Here is a 21736-nt window from a genome sequence, read left to right on the forward strand (position 1 = left end):
GAAAGAGGAAGGAGCGGAGTTCGGAAGATTGGAAAAATCATGTTGAATTTCCATTGAACTTAGTCTGCTTACAGTACTAAATTGTTGCTCGTTTCTGGTTGTAAATTTGATTTCAGACGTTGACAGGTTGTTGGCTAAGTAAGAAACAAGAAATGACATGGCCAAATCACTTAACCGACGAAACGTGCGCAGGAACACAAAGTATACATATAAAATGTAAAGCTAAAAATGATGAAAACTTTACTTCTTACAGCACTTACCCTACAGTAAATGCTTTATCCTATTCAATTCTTATTATTTGTTCAACTTGTTCAATTAATGATTTGAAGTTAATTCACTTTTACTCATAGAATGTATATCATAAGAAACTAATGTTACGTAAGACAGTCGATAAAATAGCAGTTTAATGCTGCTTTCTAAATCTACTAAATCGGAAAATCTACATTTAAAAGAATAGTTTCTCCTGCAATATATATGAAGTATAGCAACTGTATTTTCTCCCCGAAAGGTTTTTGTATTTTTATTAAGAAATACATAAGGAGTGGAAATTTCTTACCATGCTTAAATGAAGTTATAGTAGTATTTCATGTAATCAAAACGTTTCTAGTTAATATAATCCAGGTTACTGTTCTGCACTCTTATATCTCAACACTATTACAGCACAAACCGTATTAAAAACACCTAAAACTGAGATACACTATTTTTGTAGTTATATTAACGTAGATCACTAATAGTGCAATGCAATCTTATGTGTTTTCAAGAAACCAATTTATGCACATAATCAGTAAATGGTATGAGTGAAACATTTAATTTTTTGTTCCCACACAGCATTGAAAATTAATAAAACTGATTTAAAATGTTAGTTGAAAGTAATGTTATGTTGATAATTTGCAAGCTACAATATCTTCCGTTTTAATTGTTAACAGTCTGTATTCTATTCATGATCATACCTTAAGTATACTTTCTTACCAAGAGTACTGGATCAGACACACCTTCGGCTATAGTAAGGGTTCACCATAAACATTCTAATGTGAATCACAAGGTGCACTGCTGCATAGGGTTTATAAAGGTCAGCATTGTCACAGCTAGCCAATTGAAATAAGAAACAAATCAGCTTGTTCACGTACTAAGAGGAATGATATTTGATGCAGCATTAGCGGGATGAGGGTTCAAAACGTTTCTGCCCGCTACACTAAGATATACGGTAGATAATGCATTAACAAAATGGCATACCACCGGTTGCGCTAATGAGGAATATTGGCAGTACATCTTAAAATTAATCACTCCTCTAAGGGACGTTTCGAAAGCTGTTATGAAACAAAACCACAAATAACTTAGGTGTTTCATAAAGGTTCAGAGCTTTTAGTCAGAGGCAGTACATTCACTGTGCTCAAGAAGCTCTTTGATGCTAGAGTTCACAAATGTCAGTGCATTAGCTCCCTCGATGCATTAAGCGGCGAAAGTGGGGTGAAGAACAATAGAAAACCATCACGCGGAGTGAAACATTCAACTACTCTGTGTTTGTTTTGGATGGCAACCTAGATAATACTTTGGATACCAATATTAAGTTATCGAGCTGACGTGCATTGCATGTGGGAAGACAGAGCTGTTGCTGAGCAGCTTTATGATTCTAATTGGCTCTGCTACAAATTGAGATATAATGCCAGGCTGGACAGCTAGCTTTTAGTCTGGTTTTAATAGCTTTAACTTGTCAGTCAGCGTGTCTTTCGATTCAGCAAAGCCAGTCTAGTTCAGGTTTTCAAAGAATAAAGTCAGTCTGTCGTAACTAAGTTAGTAAGTTCATTATGAAGTTTCTAAGTTCGTCTTTGTTTCATTCTCATTTCCGTAGTTCACTGTTAAAAACGTAGTCGGCACTACCTACAAATTCTAATGTTCATTCTATTTCATTTAACTATCTCACGCCACACAGAGCTAACTCTTATGCAAGTCACTTCCCTAAGCCTCTGATTATGTCGGAGGTTTGTCTCTCTCTCTTTTGTCATCAAAATTCCATTAAGATCTAAGAATTACTGTCCCACGGATTAGGTAATGTAGTTCATGTACTGGTAGACTCGTTGTTCTAAGCTAAGATATAACACAATTTTGACGACAAGCATATTTAATATGAAAAGTGATGAACACGCTCATTTACACATGATACAATGATAAAGTAGTAAGCTAATAGACGCCAAGGACGAATCCGAAGAGCAGTTAGTGTATTCATAGAGCAGAAACGAATGTGGCGGATAGAATGTCACACAGTTCGTTATCTTAGAGGCAGAGACCGTTCATCCATAGTTATGTTTAGATGAGAAGGATAAATCTCAAAATACACTTTGAAAGTTGCCAAGAAATATAACTAAACGAACTTCATAACTTTAATAAAGATCTTTAAAATTTGCTGCCTTGAGTAAAGATAATAATACATCTTATCACGGATGATCATTTTCCAAAAGATTATGCAGATACTATGTTAATGAGAAAACGTATTTTATATATACATTTATAGTTAATGGTCATTTTAAAAAGAAATATTGGTATTAAACGACTTTATATATATATATATATATAATTTTACTGGTGCACAAACTAAGTGACGAATATTTTTAGAAAGATAATAATTTGATTTTGTTTGTTTTGGATTTTCGCACAAAGCTACACAAAGGGCTATCTGTGCATAGCCATCCCTAACTTTAAAATGATAGACTAGAGGAAAATGCAGCTAGTCAATAGCACTCACTACCATCTCTTGGGCTACATTTGTCTGTCCGAATTGATCGTTATTCTTACACAGAAGCTTGGCATAGCTAAGTGGTTAGGGCGCTTGACTCGCAATCTGCGGGTCGCGGGTTTGAATCCACGTCCCACCAAACATGCTCGCCCTTTTAGTCGTGGGTGCGTTATAATGTTACAGTCAATCCTACTATTCGTTGGGAAAAGAGTAGCCCAAGAGTTGGTAGTGGGTGGTGATGACTAGCTGCCTTCCCCCTAGTCTTTCATTGCAAAATTAGGGACGGCTAGCGCAGATAGCCCTCGTGTAGTTTTGCGCGAAATTAAAACCAAACCAAACCAATCTTATAGAGAACTCACAGCACAGCCCCAAAGTGTGGATCGTGTTTTTGCGAAAATAGGCTGTGAACTATGAACCCTTAGATCCACAGTTCTAGCACGTTAACTACTAAACCACACTCAGTCCAAGAAATAATAAAATGTTTATGGAGGTAGCTACAAGCAGCTGGTAATATTTTTTGTCTATGCGATATTTTCTTGTTTAAAGAACTTCAACAATGTTTGACAGAATTGTGCAAATAGGTTAAAAAAATAGAATTAGTTTAATAACTTATGGTTTTATACGAAGCTTAAGTGAACATATCAAAGGTATAAAACAAAATATGTATGTAAAAAATAAAAGTTAAGCAGGTAAACAATAATTATTTTAATTATGTTTGATGTAAACGTATAAGAATAATAAAATATCTAGATGAAACAGAAAATATATTCTGCTTGCGAATGAGAACGTATTTAAGTTACTCACAAAACAATACAACTTATAAGGTTAAAACATATCTCTAGGTAATGTACCGAAATGCATTTATGTCAAGAAGAAGAGTTTAAAAGTAAATAATGAGCACATGTTCAGAGGAAGAATTAGTAGAAAAGAAAAAGGTTTTATTTAATTAAAATATCAAAATGTAGAGGCAATGAAAAATTATATATGTTTATTCAGAATTATGGTATAGTTAGTAAAAAATATGTAAAGAAATAGAATACATATATCTAGAATAGCATCATGAAAATAACTGAAAAAGAGAGAAGATAACTAGGGAGAAAGATAAATATCTAGAGGAAAGACGGGAGTGGATCTAGGCAAGGAAAGTTTACTTATTTTAGCATTTTACAAATTTTAGCCTTATAAGCCTTCAAGTTTGCTAAGGAAAGAAAAGTTAGGAAGATTAAGAATAAACCATATTTATACAAAGAATGAGATCATATATAAGTTAACAAACAATACACCTCCAGGAAAAGACAAATAAGGTTGCTAAGTAAAGAATCAAAGGAAATTCACGAAAAGAACGAGAACATATACAAGTAACAAATAAAAGGTGTCTAGGTCAAGAATAACGGATCATCCGCGTAAAATATGAGAACGGATCTCATAAAGAATATGAACATATTTAGGTTAAAATATATAACATGTCTACGTAAAAATAAATAATAGCATATCCAAATAAATAATAAGTACTGCCTATTAAGTAATAGTAATGCATCAATGTAAAGCAAGGTGTCTAGGTAAATAATAATAGTTATCTACAAAAAATAGATCATCATATTTGTTCAAAGAATTAAAATACATGTAGGCGAGAAAAGAAAGCACATCTATGTAAAGCAAAAAAATCTGGGTTAATAAAAGATTAACTTAAATTTAAAAGAATTCTGAATTTACTACAACAAAGAGACTGGATGTGGTGAAAGTGTTGTCTTTCTTTCGTTTATTGATCAGAAGATTACTAATAGAAAGTTCCTCGAGTAAACACTACCTTTTTCAAGTTAACGTACAGCTGTTATTGACATATATATACAGTATATACGAGTACTACCTGTTGTTAATTCACTCGGGAGAGAGAATCGAACGTAAATTTAAATGAATGTGGTAGATTGACGTTAATGCCTTTGCATTAAAAATCTTAGTATCTTTGATGTTTTATTCATAAATTTTCGATGATAAAGGTTTTAAAAAGTAAAGTACTTAAATGGCCGTAATAATGATATATACCCTTTAAATGCTCCGAGATAATGGATTATACAGAGTTGAGGAAAAAGATAATAGAGGCATCATTAACATTTAGATTACGACCTTCACGACTGTCTAAGACTTACATCTCCTATATCTACACATTAATTAACTTGCCATCCCCCCCAAAAAAAAGTTGCACAACAGTCCATCCGTGCTGCTCTTACTGCAGGGACCGAACTTCGAATTTTTACGTTATAAGTCCTCAAGATTACCACTGAGTCAGAAGGAGTAAATATGTTAGGAAAATATAAAAGGTTCTTCTGCTCTCCAGTGAAATCATTTCCAAGAAGTATTTTACGAAACGTCACAAGGAGTAAACATGTTAGGAAAATATAAAAAGTTCTTGTGCTCTCCAGTGAACTTGTTTCCCAGAAGTATTTTACGAAACGTCAAATAAAAAAAAAGTTAACTTCATACATTGCTAAAGAATGGCGTTGTTCCTACTGAGCGTGGTCTGTTTCATAATTTATTTTAGTCATTCCGCCAATTTTCCTAAATTTAATTGCTTAAAAATAATGAACCTTTAAAAACTAATGTATTTGTATTATCTATTTCTCCCTCTTGCATACTAAATTGACTATATATATATATACTTTGATTTAGGAAATAAAAGTCGCTCCAGTAGTGTAACATATAATAACAAATGTCTCTGTTAAAATAAATGCATTTTAAAATTTATTTTTCATTTCTAGCAGTTTAATTACAGTAAAAAAACTACATTTCGAAAATGAAATACGTTTTGAGAAGTTATTAGAATTTCATGTTTAGTAAGCACGTCGGACATTTTTACAGCTACTGAATGTTACTTCGTCAGCGTCAACAAAACTTGAACCAACATTGGTTCTCTCACCATATAAAAGAAGCTGAATGACGTAACGTTTTCCTAGATAATACAACAGAGAAATCCGATTAAAAGTTACTATTCTAATGATTTAACTTCCACATTGCTAAGTAGTCTAAACTCGTTATTTACGAATATAAATTTTTGCACTAATTATGAGGGCAACTCATAAAAAATTAAAGGATATTTGAATATTTAGTTTTGAAGTTTTAAGTCCATAAACTTACCGCTAATTCACTGAAGACTTACTGTTAATTCAGTAGATCTAAATGGGTTCTGATAATATCTTGATACCTTTGTTTTACCACGAAGTTAAAAAAATATATATATTATTTAAAGTTTTGTTTGCCATCTATTACTAAGTGAGCCTTTTTACGAAGAGGAAGGTCTTCTCTTGACATTACAACAAATATTTGCGTCATAAATAACTTACATAGTATAAATACCAGAATAATAAAATAATGAAACAAATCTTTCAAAACAAAGATCAACGGTGGCTGAACCTTCTAGTAAAATATCTGATTCAGTTGTTTAACTAATATAGAGATAAATTATTCATAAAGCTAGATACTCCAATGAATAATTTATAATATTACCATTTCTCTCGGGCTTAGCATGAACTAGTAGTTAGGGCGTTCGACTATTAATCTGCGGGTTGTGGAATCGAAAAACGTCGTTGATGGTGCTCGCCCTTTTAGCCACGAGGGCACTATAATATGATGGTCAATCCCGCTATTCGTTGGAAAACAGTAGCCCAATATTTGGACGGTGTGTGATTGAATAACTGGGTCTCCTCTAGTCAATTACTTCAAGATTAGGGACAGATAGCCCTCAAGTAGCTTGGTATAAAATTCAACAAACAAACCTCCACTTCCAGGGACAATTGCTAAAAAGGAAAGATAAACAGATTGCCTGACACACATCGTCAATAAGACTCTGTTATTGAAATAATGTTATCTGACAGTTCACATGATATCATTAACATGTCCCATCTGTTAAGACAAAAGAAAAGACACTCTGTACATTTTTGATAAACACAAAACTTTCATATGACAAAGTAAATTTGCTCCGAAAACTTAAATTATATATATTTATCTGTTTGTTTCGAAAATTCAATATTAATCATTATATTTTACTTACATGATGATTTAGAAAAAACCTCACAAAACTACATACATTTTTGTATTAAGTAATCTATTACTTATATTATATTCAAGTTACTTTAATGTGGGTGCACTTAAAATAATTAAGCGTTCATTTAAATCGATAAACGCGTGACTCATGAAGCTTTACGCAGAAATCTTGTGCTAAAAAGAAAACGTGTATTTAAATAACAACTGAATTTAATGAAATAAAGAAAATTAATGGAAATATATTTCTCATTTCACAAGAGAACTTTCTATGATCAAGGACGACTGAGACTGTGAGAGTGTTAAAATTAAGTGTTTTGTACTTTAATATCGGGTTTGGAAAAGTAATAGAAGTCCGATTACACCTTCCGGAAATGAAAGAAAGTTGATTATAAATTTAAGCCATCATCATAGTAGAACACCAAAACCTTAAATTTTGTTTTCTCATCCTTACCAATATAAAGGAAAGGTTGGAGTTTTAAGCAGAAGTGAAGAAAATCACCACTAGAAGTATTCTATATATGTTCTTTTTTCTTTTCCTTAGCCTAAGCAAGCTCTAGGAAGCAAAATCAAGACTGTCTTTGTACTGATAATATAATAAAGCTTTGATAATTTCTGTTGAGTTATAGATGTAACGGAGGATGTCCTATCATAAGTAAATAAAATAGTACAATCTTAAAGAAAGATTTCATTTCAGGTTATAATTATTCATGCATGAAGATTATATGTTTTCCTGCTTTAGCTATAACTGCTAACTGGTACTTTATATTCTATGTACTTTATATTTTTACAGGTAACTACATCCTATTAATTTTATCCAACATTGATTTGTTTGTTTTTTTAATTTCGCGCAAAGCTACAAGAGGGCTATCTGCGCTAGCCGTTCCTAATTTAGCAGTGTAAGACTAGAGGGAAGGCAGCTAGTCATCACCACCCACCGCCAACTCTTGGGCTACTCTTTTACCAACGAATAGTGGGATTGACCGTCACATTATAACGCCCCCACGGCTGAAAGGGCGAGCATGTTTGGTGGGATGGGGATTCCAACCTTGATTATAGTGAGATGTTGTAAAGAGTACAGTTAAAGTAAAATAATAGAGTGGTTTGAACTTAAACGTTTACATTCTACCAGATGTATGGTTATCGTGAGTTTGAGTATTTTCATCTGGAATTTTCATCATTTTCGTTTTAGAAGTAAATTGTTTATGTGATTTAAATCAGTTAGAATCAAGTAATAAAACAACGTAAATAGAACGATGGAAATTTACTCACAAAAACATAAAAACTTAAAAATTGTATTACATTTAATTGACTTGTTATACGTTCTTAGATGCATTCTGTTACGTATTAGAATTTATCACGGACGAGGCCCCAATTTATTACATAACGCATTATAATTTATAATAGCCTGTAACTGAGTTAAATTATAATTTAGGTTTAGAAATGAAATAAATATCGATATGTATCCAATTAATGACACTTGTCAACAAGATTGATATATACAGTTTTTTAGTACAAATATACAATATACAAACAATAACACAATTTACAATAACGGTTATTACAAATAAAGATCTATGTACAAAAGTTTTACAAACTTACAAACAATAGTTAGTCCTGGTCTAGAATTTCCTTGATATCTTATCGAGGGTTGACGATTAACGAATTAATTTTGAGTTGATGTAGATATAATTCATTAACAGGGAACTAGTTAGCTCTGTGTTTTTTGCCGGTTCATACTCCGAGTTGTTCACCGCTGAAGTTATACAATGTTTTCGTGAAAATACTAATTTTCGATGTGAATCCGCTGAAGTTAAATGGTTTGTAATATTAGAAATCTATAAACGTTCCTGGTCAAATGTCTGAAGTTCCCGACTAATAATCGTTATAATAATCACAGTTATAGCATCCAATGTTTATGGCGCCCCAACTATAACAAACCAATAATATATACTGTCTTTTGGCGCGTCGCGTTGATTATATTTATATGCGTGAGGAGAGTTTCTCGAAATTTCAGCTTAGGCAACAATATACCATACACTAGTGTTTACGTACACACATAAATTGTTGATTCCTACACTCGATAATTTTCTACCATTTTAGTGAATAGGCAGGAATTTCGCAATACAGATTTAACAGTATAAGTTATGTACATTTCTACACATAAATGTAACTTAAACAAACATCGATATTAAAATAGATATAGTACAGTAAATCCGTCACGATTCAAATTAAAATTCACACCATCTCGGAGAGGTGAAGAATACCAGTGTGTTGAGATTCAGCTAGAAACCAAAGAGTTTCAAACTAGTTTTTTTTAATACATCTATAACTATATCAAGCCTCATTGGTGATACTCTGAATCATCGTCTGAAACAATAATAAATAAAATAACGTTGCTAGAAAGTGTGATTCTCCACTTGTAATGGTATGGATTTTGTTACATGCTATGAACTTCTATATTTTCATATTGTGGTTTCCCTTACTGTGAGATGAAGAAAATCCGAGTGCTAAATTTAGTTGGATTCTTGATTACCTTCAAACCTTTTTTCGGGATGAAAGGGTATGAATATATTGTATTTTCTAAAAACTACAAAAACATCTTCCACATCTAAAGCCCCTTTCAGTGGTATTTTATATGATCGACCTAGCCTAACTGATGAATATTGGTCAAAGTTACTGTTCTCAGTTGATAATAGTGCGGGATTTATTACCTGTATATTATGTTTTCATATTACTTAGAAATCTTGGCAATAATAATATTAATAAACACTTTTCACCTAAATAATTGATTATCTTAAGCAACAGCTAGTAAGTGTTAATATATACAGATATACTCTGTAACAGAAAGTCAACGATTTTAAAGTGTATACTTTATCAGCAACTTCAACGAGATAATAATGTACTACAAATGTGAAAGCTCGTAAGTTTTTAATTTTATTTATATGCTTTAACTTATTGAAATAATTTCAAAATGTATGAAGTATATCGGTAATACAAATGTGTGCTTTTATTTTATTTTTGCTAGAATCTATTCTATTCTATTCTAAAGCAGGTTCAGATGGCAAAAAGGTATATTCTGTCACGTATTTCCCCAATACGCTGAAAAGTAGTGTATTGATTCCAGAGTGTGTACTGATGTTTTATCACCAATATCTGTCGAGAGATAAGATACTGAAGGTTTGAAAAGGATTTAGTTTCGAGCTCTATCTTTCTTTGAACAGATTTCAAGGTATACCACTTTTCATCAATAACTCTGTGAATAGACAGTGACCACGTTTAATTGCATATTCTCTATTCACTTATCGTGAATAATGACATTTTCAGTTATCTTTGCTATAGCTCTTTTTAATTTACAAATAAAGGACATAAATTATATTAGCAACGTATTTTAGCAGTTGTAAGTTGGAATGTTTGTTGACGAACAATATGTTATCGTTTTAAAGGCAAATCTTCAAGACATTTTTATTACTATTGAATTTATATATATATTCAGAAAGCCCAATGGCCCAAACTCAAATCAGGCAAAAATAAATATTGAATTTATTAATTCATTTAACCAAAGTATTTTTGTTCAGTAATCCTTCAGTGATAACAACAAATTTTACTTTACAGCTTCTTCCTTGATTGTACGTAACGAATATAGCGTTCATAAATCAAAAGATAATTTTATAATATACAGTGAAACTTCGTTAAACTAGACGTATTTGTAATGAAATAATTATTCCAGATCATCGAGACATCCGGATACTGGAATCACTTTGAGTACAATGGACACTATTAACCACATGAGCAAGGTACGCATATAACTGATCAACAAAATGTAATCGTGTGTACAATACACTTAGTAGTTTATTATTGTATATGTCGTCAATGATTAATTAATTATCAAATTGCATAATTAAAGTGGCATGTTAAGTTATTATCTTCACCTAAGTCATCATTTTGTTCAAACCGATGACTTATTTACAAAACACAGAATACGTAGTTCATATATTGCTTTCTTGTATAAACGAATATCCCATTTTAATGATGAAGATATTTCTATGTATTTTTGTGAGTAGTTTATGGTACAGTCATGCCAAGTCACAGTGTTCCAACATAAAGACGAGTAAAAATATCAGCGATATTAAAACATGATGTTTGTTTATTCAACAAAGCAAATGCAAGTGCAAGCCTTGATACCATCAACAGGTAGATCAGTGAAGGAAGAAATGTTCTCATGGACAAGTCAACCATATATGAAAAATGTTCTCATGGGTAAGTCAACCATATATGAGAAATGTTCTCATGGGTAAGTCAACCATACATGAGAAATGTTCTCATGGGTAAGTCAACCATATATGAGAAATGTTCTCATGGGTAAGTCAGCCATATATAAGAAATGTTCTCATGGGCAAGTCAACCATATATGACATTTTAGTAGAAAATAAAAGCTGGTAAACAGAAGATTCAGGTCAATAAACAAGAGCAAGTCATTCAAATATGCAAAACACGGAAAAAAATCTCTGTATCATTGGATGTGTGATGTTAATGTAACACTAAAAAATGCGTGTGTTAATAACGTCTCGATAATCCAGAGGAATTAGTTCAATATAAATGCGTTCGGATTAACGAGGTTTAACTGTATATATATATATATATATATATATAGTTTTAACTTTTCTATGCTTGTTATGTTCTTTACCTTTGCAACTTCCCCGTTGGGATACTACAGATAGAATAGCGGTTGAGAACCTATTTATATTAGTAAATTGGTTGACAGCAATTGTTACGGTGTGAACTGAATTAAATTGGTGAAGTGTAATTCTTCATCAACTATATTTATGTCACAACACACCATAATTATGGTAAGGATTTTTGTCACTATAACATTTATTCATTTATTTGTCTTAACAGCATATATTATTAATTATTATTTTTTTGAATTAATCCACTCGTTATTCGGAAAAACTGGCGAGTCAGGAAACTATTACAAGACATTAGAAGAAAATGCCTTGTACATGCATAGCAGAATGGGTTTCTAGTACACTATGAAACGCGTTTTCTAAGTATTTTGTTTCAAACAGAAATAATGTATGATTTTTAATACAGCCTAACTATGATTATGATACTATAGGAATACAAATATTTACTATTCAATAACCTATCTTTAAATAATTGGCTTTGTATACATATCATGTGTTTTTCAATGAACCTATTTCTATTCATTCATATCCTTATCACAGCTCATTCCGAAACTGTCTCTCGACAAATTGTGAGATGCAGTTTCACTTTATTAACCAATTAATTTATCTACTTCACGGATTAGATCTTAATGGAAACGGACTGAGTTAGATGATTTACTTTAGCTGTCGTTGTCATGGTAATCGTGTTTAAGAAAATGTAATTAAACAAGTCAGGGTAGCATGTGTTCTGTTTTAAATACTGTATATCTGATATCAAAGGAATATCACAAAAGTAAAGAGATTGCAAAAATAATATTCAAATTATGTAATTTTAAAAGCCTTATTAAATTTGTACACATAAGCAATTAACACAAATTAATTAGGAATAGTTTGCTAATATAATACACAGAAAATAGTTAAGGAAGAGCAAATACATAAAGAGAAAAATAAATACACATTTAATGATTGATAAATATATGTATTTTAATTTCATTCCGGTGCCTTGAGGTAAAAACTTGCTATAAAAACGATTCGGTTTTCAATAATAAAAGCACGTTCCAATTCAAGATAGGGCTTGGTATAGTAAAAAATAACTCAATAATTGGCGGTGGGTAGTGTTGAATAGCTGCCTTCCCTCTAGACTATCACTTCTAAATTAGAGACGGTTAGTGCAGACAGTCCTTGAGTAGCTTTGCGCGAAATGCAACAAAACAAACAAACTCAAGATTACCTAGTTACAATTGAAACTTACTAACAGAATAAATTACATACAATTGGTTTCAAAACCATTAGACGACACATAGACGTACACATACATACGGGAATAATTAACAATTCAAAATATTTCATAATAATCTTAAAACAAATTAAATTAGATTAAAATAAGCATATATAAATTCTGACGAGTTTACGAAATATTTCATAGTTTATTCCGAAGAAAAAAGACGAGAAAATAAAATTAAGAAATCTCGAGATTATTCGAAACTCAATAAAGAGAATATTTTATTCGTAATTTCTTTATGGTGAAGTAGTATGTTTCTGTACAATATAAGTTTGTTTATTTATCATCATTAAAAAAGGTGCAACACATAACTCCGATCCATTTAGTATGTTTGGACATTTTGTTTTCATATTCCATCTTGTAGTATATATATATATATATATATGTGAATACTGATATAAACAGAATAATACGTTTATTAACTAACTATGTTTTTGTGATGAAAACTGATTACTTTTTTGACAAATTAACCTTTAGAATGTGATCACAATGACACAACCTTATTTTCGATGTTTTAATCAAAATAAATTAAAAACAACAGATGAGGCTAAAACTATGCTAGGCATATCTTTCGTATTATCTCCAAACTTTCATTTGTAATACAGTTTTCATAACAAAATTAAATATTTTAGGACTCGTTTTTTATGATTTATTTGATCCTTTGCTTCGAAAGGGTTTCATTGTTACTCGAACAATATCGATTGGTAATTGGCGAGTAAAGGCTGAGGAATATGTGAAAGGCGTAAATTGGCTTAGTTAACCTCTTCCTAGGTGGCAGATCCTCGGTGGATCACAGATTATTTGGTGTCTAGCAACAGCCGCTAGTCACCCAGCCATGCTGTGAGATCATTAATGAGATATATATTAACTTTAGGTGCGGGAGAAAATATTTTATAACTTAATTTTTACATTTGTTGTGTAGCTGCGAAAAAGAAATTTAAATGTAGTTGGTTGCTCAATTATTGTTCTGATTTTACTTATACATCAGCACCCCCCCCCCAGTGGCACAGCAGTATGTTTGCGGACTTACAACGCTAGAAACCGGGTTTCGATACCCGTGGTGGGCAGAGCACAGATAGCCCATTGCGTATCTTTGTGTTTAAATTCAAACAAACAAACAAACTTATACATCAAAATGTGTGGATTAAAACTACGTTGGTATTTGTTTTATAAGTGTGTGTTTTGTGATTAAAACTAAAATATATACAAATCCTAATGTTAATGGTATTTTATCAAGGTCAAATAATAGCGCGTGACGTGAAACAAATCAATAGTGCTTCTATGTATAGATAGTTTTCAAGCACTGTAATTGTTTTAAGTACAAAAGATTCCACTAGAAAAACGCGAAGGTTTTAAATGTGTAGCACGAGTTATTTTCTTCTTAACACAAAATATTATACTGACTAGATGCCTCAACGATCTTTTCTATTTTTTCTCCCCATAGTCCTTGCGGACCGTAGAGCCGATCTTGCTCTGCCAGCGTTTCTAAAGCTGTTTCTTACGTCAAGGATGCAACCCTCTTTGAAAGGACGAGCATGTTTGGTGGGACTGGGATTCGAACCCGCGACCCTCAGATTGCGAGTCCAGCTCCTTATCTACCAGGCCATGCCGGGCCTCTCAACGATCTCGTAAAGGTTAATTAATGCTTTATGTCTATATTTCAAAGTGAAACGCGAAGTCCTACAGAAAAACATAGTATTTGTGATATCCGAACAGATGCTACTTCTTTGACAAAGCATCAAATGACAAGTGTTGCAAACTTATTTAACCTAGTTTAGATCATAGAAAAACTGTCTTGAAAATTTTTACTTTTGTGACTGAACTTATTTTACGGGAAAACATATAGCACTTATATATTTAAACTACAGTTTATTCGACCACATAATGCTTTTTGAAAAATCATAAAACAGTAAGTGCTGCTATTTATTTCACTTACTTCATATAATAGAACGACTTGTTTTGAAAAGGTTATCTTAGTGCTTGAAATTGTTTTACGGAAAGAATCTTACATTTTCATGCATATAGAATAAAATTTATCCAATATGACAGCGCCAAAAAACGGTAAGTGTTACACGCTTATTGTGTTTAGTTATTATGGTTTATACAAGTCAAAAACAAACGGTTTCTAAAGTGCTTGGTTTTATATTTTGGATTTTGACAACATTCGTATTATTGATTTTAGACAGAATAAATTATTTGGAATAGAATAAGTGTTGTAACTTGTGGTTAAATTAGGACTTAAGAATGAAAAAAAAAGCCCTTTTAGGTACTATATAGGCAACGTCAAAATAAATACAAGTTAAAACAGTTGTACTACCCATAAATATAAATAGTTATTTTCGTTTGGATAAACTATGTTGTCTTTAGTGAGCTTAATGATATATGACTAGAGTTTGAGTGTTTATGTATAAATGAGCATGAAACAACCATTTTCGAGACTATGTAGATTATGAGTTGAACTTTAGATTAGGAACATTGATTTGAGTAAACCATAAAGTCAATCTATACTGTATCATTGAGTCTGTAGACCGTTTATGTAGGGATGGCTAAAGTACTCAATAGGCATAATACACATACGCACGCTGTAACTCAACAATGACAGAGAGTTTTACTTTAAGAATATGGGAGTCACTCACTTTCATTTGTTTCACTACCCAACAAGGCACAAAACATCGCTAACATATCAAACCAGACTATGATCAACCCACCAAATTGTTCATCTTTTTTCTTTCAGTTGAGATAACTCTACAGCTACTTTATCACTAACGTCAGTTTAAACATAAATCCACTATATGTCTTCCTGGGCAGTACACAATGTCATAGTTTAGTCGTAATAACTAGTAGTAATTTTAAAAAGATCATAATTCTAGTGTAAACAATGTTATCATTACCCCTTGAACTTAGCTTTTTTAAAGAAACCTGATGTTCATTTAAAAAGCTTAATTACGGAATTACCAGCCAATAATAGATGAATATTAGATGACTGTAACATGTAGAATACTCAGTGCTTTGTACATTATACAATCGGTGTCGTTGGGAAGCCAGTCCTTATATTATGTCATATTATATTATATAAAAATCAATACGCATAATATTAAATTTTATTACACACATCCATGGAATACACCAACTTTCAGTCATAGGAGAAAAACGTCACAAAACAAAATAAAAACAATTTGTAAATGTAAAATGATGTAGGGATAGCAGTACCAAAAAGAATGCAAACAAGAAAATAGGGATGATACAGCTATACATAGATCATCTCTACATGACTTTCAATATTAATATTTAATGTTACACTCTAAAATGCATACTTGACTTTAATATTATTGCATTTGGAAATTATATGTTCCTGACTGTTGGTATGTAGTTTATATATCATAATATCATGATCATCAATGTAGGTATAAACTAAGAGCCTGGAATTTACGTAGAAGGAAAACCAAGTTGAGTCAAAACATGTCTTGATTATAACAGACTCTTACTACGAGGTCAATCGAATTGACCAACCTTGTAACCATTTTGTACTCGTGCATTCTACGGGGGTGATTGGGCAATGTTTCAGGTTCAATAAATGAAGATGCAATAATAATTTAGAAAGTTGAATATAATACAACAAATACTGCATTTGAAGTGTTTTGTAATGAAGTCAAAACAAAGTTAACAGTTTGTTATCGCAGGCTGGTGGTATACTACAGAAATTTACTTCCCTTTTTTGTAGCAGCTGTCTATGGAACTTACGCTTATTTCGTCACAACTCACGTGATGTTCTACACTCAAAGGATACCCCATACTGATCAGCAGACTTTGGTCCACATTCCCCAACGCTTCCTCCCGCTTCTTTGTGTGGTATTTAGCCCCTATTACAAATTAGGATGAAACAAAGACCCGTGTTTCTGTCTTCCTATAGACACTAATGATAAACATGTAATTGAAAAAAAATCTGTCCTTGGTCTGGGAACTAGAAAATATGTTATATACACCTGAAAAAGAAGTACTTGAGTTGTAGACTTTAGTGTACTAAATCAGCTATCGCAACCATCATCTGTCTGAATTAGTACGTTAGAAGAGGTTGAATTATTTGATGCAGCATTGCCCGTGAAATTGGTATCAGACGATGAGGAAATAACATTTTGCTAGGTCTTGGAATCATGTTTGAGAAGACTGATAACATAATAACTAATAAACTTGTTTTGCCTTGTACCAACCAGTGTGCCATTTCTTAAGTTACTTTAATTTCATCTTCTTTTAATTTCAGTTTTTATTTTATTTTAACTTACATTCTACTTCTCTTGCCATTATTTTCAGCATTGTATATGCATTTTTGATTTGTTGAGTAAAGATTCACTGTTTATTCTTGTGCAATTTCCTATTTTACTACACACACTTTTCTTCTACACAAACTCTTATGAACTAGATTCTTGACACACACACACACCCTTCCCCCACGCACACACCTGTTATTAACAGACTCTAACTACTTGTGAGGGAAGTAATGGAGGTGTGCTGGAAAGCAAAAAGTTTGGAAAATAAGATCGAAGAATATTCTATGTTTTTAAAGCTCAATTTAATCCTCTCTTTAATTTCTTTTAAATATATATCAATTAATTTCGAATTATTCAGTGAATGCAATAACTTGGATAATTATCTTACATTATACAATTTTATAGTAAGCTACTCTTACTAGACTAGGCTCGGTGATTGTTTGTGCTGGAACTATGATATTTGGCCATTACTTTTAATGTCAAACAATGGGTAACAGTCCTTAACTTCCACTTATATATATACATTATTATATATACACATCTTCTTTACATTATAAATATGAAAGAATGGGAAATATAGGGACAAAAATAACTTTAATACCTTTATAATGGTGTACAATCCTTTATGAAAGACTGTACATCGCATTTTCTCCACAAAGGTCAACGAGGCTTAATGTGTGTTAGGCCTACATTAAATTCAGAGTAAGCCTAGGCCAGTTCTAGAATAAATACTGTATAAGGATAGTTAATAGTAGATGATTGGGGTAGCTTATGACACGATATATGTATATATATACTAGAAAAAGAAAGAAAAGAAAAAGAAGAAATGAAAGAGGATTTCAAAGGAAAAAATATTTAAATGTAAATTCTTAAAAATTGTCCACAAATTGTGTTGTGCAAGTTTTTTAGTTCTATTAATAAATACTAATTTACCACACAGTTAACTATATAGTCAATAACCTAGTTATCAGCTCCTAAGTTATAAGTATAAATGTGTCATCTGTTTAGTTCAGGACTTACCAACTTAGTGCAAGTTATCATAATTTAGTTTCACATATAGAGTTACTTTATGTTTAACACTTTGTTAAATCTAATGTTAACGTGTATTCAATTATAAACATAAATACAGTGTTACTATGGGTTATAGATCTAATACTTCAACAGAATTGCGGTTAGAGTTACTGTGATATTAGCTGTAGATACAAGTACAGAACTACCATTCAATTAATTATAGATCTACATAAGATTCGGTACATTAGATTAAAAAGATTTGGGAACATCACTACGTCGTTACTGTCCGTGTCACCTTGTCAGGTAATGGTGATGACCTTGCATCTTGACAATGGCTCTGCTTCATAGTTTTCATTCCAAAAGACTCCACCATAAGGCTTGTCATGTTCAACGCATACCGCTTCTTACTACTGACATTCCATAATCTTTCTAATGTGTGAATATGACGATTTACCAGTGCTTGTTTAAACAGCTCAGTTGCATGAAAATACATAGGTGTTGCATCCAGCAACCAGTATGTATTCATATGGAATAGCATGAAAACTTGTTTCATTTTCCAGCTACTTGAGGTAGGTGATGGTTGAAGTGAGGTAACATTGGAAGCTTTATGGTGGTGATCCCTTACAATGTTGGTCTAATTTTCAGACAAGTATCCTTCTGGATTATGTCTTATACTTTTGCCTAAAACACACGGACTTCTTTTACTTTTAACCTTTGTGTTCATGGATTCTTACCTGTTACAAGATGCTACACTTTACTTACCATGGCTGTAGTACATCTTGTGGCAGCTGTCTTTCTGGATGATACTGGTGCCCTAATTTTGTCTGTATTCCTTTATTTTACAATATAATTTAGTAGAAGGGGATATTCCTATCTTGTAAATTCTAATCATAAATCTGAAAACGTCTTTATTATCTGTGAGTATGAATATTTTGCATTGGAAAAGAAGGATACATACTGTTCCCAAAACCGAACAGTTTACGCTTATCACACTACTAACACAGCATCCGAAACCTTAAAATGTAGTTCTGATATATACCATTCAACTGCAACTTTGTATCGAGTGTGGTTGTCACTAGACCTGCTTATTTGCACAATAAACACCTTTTCAACAAAACACATTCAACCTTGTAATATTAGAGTTAATTTGAGTTTACCTTTAGTACATGTACAAGGTAAGAAGGATGAGGCAGGGATAAACCTATTGGTAAGTATCAATGTTAAATTACCTGGAGCCTATCTATCTGCAATTAGGGCAGATAGATCTGTGGAATATGGGATCAATGGCCAACACAACATTGAATAGGTTGACAAATAATTAAGCAGAGAGAGGACACTTTGCCACACTGTTACTAGATGGTGAGAATAACATGAAGATGCTTAATTGCCAGTTATAAACAGGGCAGGATTGTATAAGGCCCTGTGATCGGGAGGCTTCTCGTTGCTCAAGAGTATATTTACACCTTATTGGTCAGAGTATGTTTATGTGTAGAATGTCAGTCTCATTGCAATAGGTTACTGGCTGGCCCTCAATAGCCCGCCTTATTAGAGCAGATAGGATTAGGAACAGGAGTTCTGAACAGTGAGTGGTTAATATATTTCTTAAAAATATTGGAGCAACAAATCTGATAATATGCTTTTAGAATGAATTCATATTCACTTATGTTACTTTACATTAATACAATACATTAATATTGATACAATATGTATGTGGCCAATGCGCTAGATAAGTCATTGATAGTACTGAGCGATTAATCAGAATTTCGATTAGAGTTCGATAATCAAAATAAACATCAAAGTCCAATTTATAAGTTTACTCAATACTTACATTTTAATTCGATTTGTACAAAAAATAAACAAACAGAAAACCATTTGTGTGTTCAATAATAAAGAAAACTCAGAGGTGCTACAGCTTTCATCGTTACCTTATCTAGAGGGCTTAGAGAGAAAAAAATATTTCTTCTTAATGTTGAACTGTGCATTAGGAATGGATCTGATACAACAAGTATCAGTCAACATGGCTTGTGGAACAGATGAACTACAATTCTGCGGTAAAATCATCCAATCATAGGGTAGAAACTATGCACTACACCACGTGAGTACACATAAAGAAGGAAGTAACAGTATTTTCAAAAGCACAAGTGATGTTCCATGGTGCACTATGATTTGTTTGCTGTGGTGAAAAAACCAATACACATGACACTGTTTTCTGTTCAAAATGCAGTGCTGCACAACAAATAAAGAACTGTTTACAAACTGCTGATACTATTTGTATTGTAGCAAGCTTCTTATTTGAGTAGGTCATACACAATTGAATAGTTTATAAGCTTCAAAATCCTGAAAAGTATTATTGTACACCAAACTAAAACAATGAGGAATATAGTTTAATTGCACAACACTGTTGTGGAATAGAAAAGTAACCCATAAAACAGCAAGAGTTTATTTGTTTATTGAATGTTTAGATCCTGAATATTGTGCAGACAGTGACAATTTCAGGAATGAATGAATGGATTCCAGGAATGACTCATCAGGAAGTTTGGAAAGAGCAGTTGAAGAACTCTAATCATGAATGAGTACTATTTGCCATTCAGCAATGTGATGCACAACCTTTACAGACCAGTAAATCCAGCAGGAATGCACAAAACCTATGGCACGTGTCCTAGCAACTACAAAAAGAATTGTTGTGAATAGACTGTAAAAAAGAGAGGTTTGAGCCTGAGACTATGTGTTGATTTGTTGTGTGTCTGCAGTGTGAAAGCAACTTGGTCTGAGTGTTTGAGTTTGTCCTAATCTTGTCTTGTGACAACTCAAGGTGTCAAACTATGAGTTACATGATCAAAATGTGTACAAAAGTTTTTAGCACAACAAGCTAGGGCTGTATGTCACTTACAAACATCTTCTTCAATAAGAATTGAAGGTGTTAATGAGTCAGTAAAGTGAGACCACTGTGTCACTTGATGTAGGCTGATTGATGATGAGGAAGATGCAGCAAGTACTTCTCTAAATATGCTTTTAAAGAGCATAATACATCAGGGTGAAAAGTCCTTTATGCATTGGAGTTTGTCTGAATGAATTTCTCATGATGTTGACAACTCATAGATGGTGATATTATAACAGATGTCATGACCATGGGTGTTAATAGCTGGTCACTATAGTGAAGATATTTTACTGTTGTTCCTAGTAATTGCTGTACATTGGTCTGCCTATATAATGACAATAGAAGTTGTGATAGTGAAATGAGCCATTTCCACTGAATGTTACAAGCTGAGTTATCCAACTTATGGATGACAGTATAAGAGACTTCAGCTGCATGTGTTAGATTTTGATAATTGTCGACCATGGTGAACATCGTTTAGTGTTGGTTATATAATCTGTGTCATTGTTGTTCTGTCATAAACCATACGTGTCAAGTGCTATAGATATTTTTAATATATGTATATGTTTATGACAATGCGCATCTATTTTACATCTCATATGTATTTGTTCATACATGTTTTATTACATAAATAAAAGTAAATACACAGGGAGTTCAATTGGTACTTAATAAAGAATGTTGGCCAGAATGTTAAGATTTCTGTGGTCAGTAAATACTGTAGAAGTTATCTTAGATCACATTAAGAAAGATACACTGCTTTGATTTAGCACTGAACTGAAATATTTGAAATGGATGCTTTTTCAATGAAGAAAAAAATTACTGAAGAAACGGGGTGTCTTTATTTTTCATTAGTGGTGATGAAAGAATATA

At 32.3% G+C, this 21736-nt stretch overlaps 1 protein-coding gene across 1 annotated transcript in view; it reads left to right on the top strand.

Moving 5' to 3' along the window:
- Window positions 1–14283, top strand: part of LOC106459006 (dopamine receptor 2-like) — an 83829-nt gene extending 69546 nt beyond the window's left edge. The window contains exon 2 of the transcript XR_002610492.1: window positions 14160–14283. The gene's annotated coding sequence lies outside the window, so the exon portion shown is untranslated. The remainder of the gene's footprint in view (window positions 1–14159) is intronic.
- Window positions 14284–21736: the final 7453 nt, after the last annotated feature.

This window comes from Limulus polyphemus, unplaced genomic scaffold (genome assembly GCF_000517525.1).
Source record: "Limulus polyphemus unplaced genomic scaffold, Limulus_polyphemus-2.1.2 Scaffold545, whole genome shotgun sequence".
Lineage (NCBI taxonomy): Eukaryota > Metazoa > Arthropoda > Merostomata > Xiphosura > Limulidae > Limulus > Limulus polyphemus.